We start from the raw sequence: 4922 nt of genomic DNA, 5'->3' as shown, positions 1-4922 counted from the left end.
TTTGTTATGCTCTCAGAGCATTTCGGGCAAATTAGGTCAGTTTTGTCCCAGGATGCGACCCACACCAATCGACTAACACCCAGGTACCCATTTTACTGATGGGCGAACATAGACAACGGGTGTAGGGAAATACGCCCAATGTTTTCACCCTTTCCGGGAATCGAAACCGGTCACTCAGCCTGTGGAGCAAGAGCGTTAGCCACCAGGCCACGAGCCACCGTTGTGAATATGAAAATGGTATACAATACCGCCAGGTTGATAAGCAAGACACATGTGCAACAGTTAGCTATCTTTGTTCCGAAACGTTTCACCTACACAGTAGGTGAACCCACACCTAGTTAGTAGTTTGGAACCCACACCTAGCCAAGCACGTAAAGAAACTAGAGAAAGTGCAAAAGTTTGCAACAAGACTAGTCCCAGAGCTAAGAGGTATGTCCTACGAGGAGAGGTTAAGGGAAATCGACCTGACGACACTGGAGGACAGGAGAGATAGGGGAGGCATGATAACGACATACAAAATACTGAGAGGAATTGACAAGGTGGACAAAGACAGGATGCTCCAGAGATTGGACACAGCAACAAGGGAACACAGTTGGAAGCTGAAGACACAGATGAATCACAGGGATGTTAGGAAGTATTTCTTCAGTCACAGAGTAGTCAGGAAGTGGAATAGTTTGGGAAGCGATGTAGTGGAGTCAGGATCCATACATAGCTTTAAGCAGAGGTATGATAAAGCTCATGGTTCAGGGAGAGTGACCTAGTAGCGACCAGTGAAGAGGCGGGGCCAGGAGCTTGGACTCGACCCCTGCAACCTCAACTAGGTGAGTACAACTAGATAAGTACACACACACACACATACACACACAGGGAAGACATGATAACGACGTATAAAATACTGAGGAATTGACAAAGTGGACAGGGACAGAATGTTCCAGAGATGGGACTCAGCAACAAAGGGTCACAACTGGAAGTTGAAAACTCAGATGAGTCACAGGGATATTAGGAAGTATTTCTTCAGTCATAGAGTTCTTAAGAAGTAGAACAATCTGAAGAGTGATGTAACGGATGCAGGATCCATACATAGCTTTAAGAAGAGGTATAATAAAGCCCTTTGAGCTAACAGCGATCAGCGAAGAGGCAGGACCAGTTGCTGCGAGTCCACTCCTGTAACCACAAATAGATGAGTACACACAACCAACACTACAGCGTAGCATCGGTGGTTCAGTGGTAGAATTCTCGCCTGCCACGCGGGAGGCCCGGGTTTGATTCCCGGCCGATGCATTCGTTTATTGCCAGGAGCCGAGACTCGTCCCCTACAAACACATATAAGTAAACACACACACCAGTTCCCCACCTATGAATAATCTGTATAATTATTCACTTTAAGTCACCACTTTCCCTGTCCTCCCCAACACTCCCCAGACCTCAACTATAATCCTAATTAATTAATCTGCAATTTAAAGAGGGCTTCAGAGAAGCTCAGGTGTGTACACCTGCCCTGCCAACCACCATCTTAATTACCAACCTCGCACGACAGGTGCGATTTAACTTTTCACTTGAGTTACTGAAAGTGATTTCCGCATCCATCCAGTACGCGCGCGTGTCTCTGTATACTCACCTAGTTGTACCCACCTAGTTGTGGTTGCAGGGGTCGATTCACAGCTCCTGGCCACGCCTCTTCACTGTCGCTACTAGGTCATAACTTTTCTTAAAGCTATGAATGGATCCTGCCTCCACTACATTACTTTCCAGACTATTCCACTTTCTGACAACTCTATGACTGAAGAAATACTTCCTAACATGTGTGTATGTGTGTGTGTGAGTGACTGGTTAGTGGGGGACGATGGTCACAGAAAGGTGCTGCTGGTTCATCCTATGAATAAAATATTGGGTGTGGTGGAGCAAGACTGTCCCCTCACCCTTACCACTTAACCAGTGAATGATGTGTGTGTGTGTGTGTGTGTACTTATATGTGGTTGCAGGGGTCGATTCACAGCACGTGCGTAGTTATATAAATAGTATACACAAATTAGCGAGGAGGAAGCAAGGTGCTGTGTTTGAAGCACTCGAAGACGTCATTCTCTTCTTATCCTTCCCCTCAAGGAAGGTTCCTTGATGTTGGTGAGGGGCTCTTGATTTAGGGAATTGGATCTGTGCTCCAGTTCCCCAAATTAAGCCTGAATGCCTTCCACATCCCCCCCCAGGCGCTGTATAATCCTCCGGGTTTAGCGCTTCCCCCTTGATTGTAATAATAATAATCTTCTTATCCTTGAAAAACTGGAATGGCGCCACCGACAAGGTGTGGGAAAAGACACTTATCAACAGTTCATCACATTTATTGGAGGAAACGTTTCGCCACGAGTGACTTTTTCAGTCCGGCTAAACCTAAACAAAAATTCAATGTACATAAAAGGACCTAAAATCTGGAACACCCTACCTGAAAACTCTAGAACTGCAGACACAACCATCGCTACCAAAACTACCATTAGAAAACATCTTATCTCCCTGACACACCCCACCGTCAGCTAACTACATGAAAACCGCCTATTATCTTGTATCATACACGCATAGAAAACAACCTAGACCTACTCTCGATATCTGTGACCCCACAATTCACAATTACATTCACCCAATTGACTATAAACTATTACCTAATGAATCTTAAACTAGTCATAAGATCGCCTGTGATACTCCAATATAGGAGCTTCAATAGAAACTATATATCGTACTAAGACAAAACCATTCACATTACTAAATTTACGAACTTTAATGCAGTTACCTAGCCATAATATCAACATGCTCCATAATCTGTACCAACGTACAGTTTGAAATAATCTTAGTCTGCCAGAAATGCCTAGTCATGCTAGGTGTGATAGTGGCCCTCTCTGTAATTAGTATTTTATAATATGTAAACCCCACAATATCCTATAAATAATATGTAAACCCCACATTATAAACTTTATAGAGAATAAACTTGATTGATTAACTGACACTAAAGAAGTCACTCATGGCGAAACGTTTCCTCTAATGTCCTGAACTGCACATGTCTTTTTCCATATATTTCGTGTCCTTTGTTTCACTGTCCAAAGTGATGTACAGTGATTCGCTTTACGGCGTTTCATTAATGTAGCAGCTTTCAATTACACCAATTCTTCATTAATTCAGACTTCCTGCAATAAATATACTCACCACTCACTGTAAGCTAGGGATGAAAATATTTTAAGGGAAGTAATGTGTGTACCGTACATGCATGTTTTTGGCCTAGTTCTATTGCTTACTTAATATATGATATTGTAAACATGTTATCAGCCTTTTTATATGCATTGGAAAGTGAAAAATGGCTACGTTTCACTTCGTAGCAATTTTCGCTTTACGGCAGTAGCCCAGAACCTAACCTGCTGTATAAGCGAGGCCCTACAGCAGCCCAGACCCCTAACCTGCTGTATAAGTAGGGCCCTACAGTAGCCCATACTCTAATTTGCTGTATAAGTAAATTAGGGTTCCAGGCTAGAGTAGCCTGGAACCTTACCTGCTGCATAAGTGAGGCCTAGCCTGGAACCTAACCTGCTGTATAAGTGGGGCCCTACAGTAGCCTGGAACCTAACCTGCTGTATAAGTGGGGCCCTACAGTAGCCTGGAACCTAACCTGCTGTATAAGTGGGGCCCTACAGTAGCCTGGAGCCTAACCTGCTGTATAAGCGGAGCCCTCCTGTATCGTCTCTTGGGATTTTTTCCAACCGTTCATACCGCAGCTCTTCTATTCTCCTCCCTGTTTCATCTTCCTCTTATTATCTCCTATTCTGTTATTGCCTGCTATTTTCCATTAAAAAAATTATGTAAAAAGATCGGCTTAAGCAAATACGAAAATAAATCGACGTTAGCGCCAGGAGGACGCGGTGTAAGACTACCGACCTTGTGTGGCTGTGAGGGCTCGATCCTCCGTCTGTGAATGGTGATATCAGGGTTAAAGTAACATTATTCATGCAACAGTGGGGTGCATGGTGCAGACTTGAGATCTGGTCACATGTCAGTCTCACGGAAGCGCATGTACCGTACACTAACAGTCTGGTTGATCCTCATGTTTACAGGTCGCAGATTAGCAATATGGGGACAGGTGGGGTAATTAACATTAATGACAGCAGCTCATTAAGCGAGCGTTCCCCCTGAGACCTTCCTGTCGCGCTCTGCTGGGAAGGGTCTCGCGGAGAGAGTGTAAATCGGTGGTGTATATGTATGTCAGTCAATACTTTAGGCTCGATACACCTGACAGTTAACATGAAGCCTTGGTATATACAAGTATTGGAATGCCACGAATGTATACTCATCCACGTACACCCATGGACGTGATAATACACCTTTGTAAATTACGTATTATATTCCTTTAAACTATGATGTATATATATATATATATATATATATATATATATATATATATATATATATATATATATATATATATATATATATATATATATATATATATATATATATATATATATATATATATATATATATATATATACGTATATATAATACTGAGCGGGTACTTGTACATAATCATGTCGTGTGTTGTAACCAGTCAGCCACGGAGCTTACAGAATTATTTATTATAATCAAATAGGAGCTTACAATAAGATGACTTTACAAGCAGCACAACCTTGATTTGGGATCCACAGTATTCAAAATGTCTTCCGTCGTGTACACAGGTTGGAACTTTCTATTTAATTCTTCACAGTGTTCTCCCTCTGCCTCGCTTATTTCTTTCTATCGTCGTCTATTCTCCGTGTTTTGCTTTTTGACATTCAGTTCACTTTTTGCAAAGTTGAATGCGTGGTTTTTGTGCCATTTTGTTGATGCCTACTGTTTTGTTTTATAGTCTCTTTCTCTCTCTCTTTCTCTCTCTCTCTCTCTCTCTCTCTCTC

General features: G+C 42.4%; 1 non-coding gene across 1 annotated transcript; it reads left to right on the top strand.

Moving 5' to 3' along the window:
• Positions 1-1210: 1210 nt before the first annotated feature.
• On the top strand, positions 1211-1281 carry TRNAG-GCC (transfer RNA glycine (anticodon GCC)). The gene has a single exon. It is a non-coding gene; the product is annotated as a tRNA-Gly (tRNA).
• The last annotated feature ends 3641 nt before the right edge of the window (positions 1282-4922 follow it).

The sequence above is a fragment of the Cherax quadricarinatus genome, chromosome 58 (assembly GCF_038502225.1).
Source record: "Cherax quadricarinatus isolate ZL_2023a chromosome 58, ASM3850222v1, whole genome shotgun sequence".
Classification (NCBI taxonomy): Eukaryota; Metazoa; Arthropoda; class Malacostraca; order Decapoda; family Parastacidae; genus Cherax; species Cherax quadricarinatus.
This window is presented reverse-complemented; position numbering and strand designations above follow the sequence as displayed.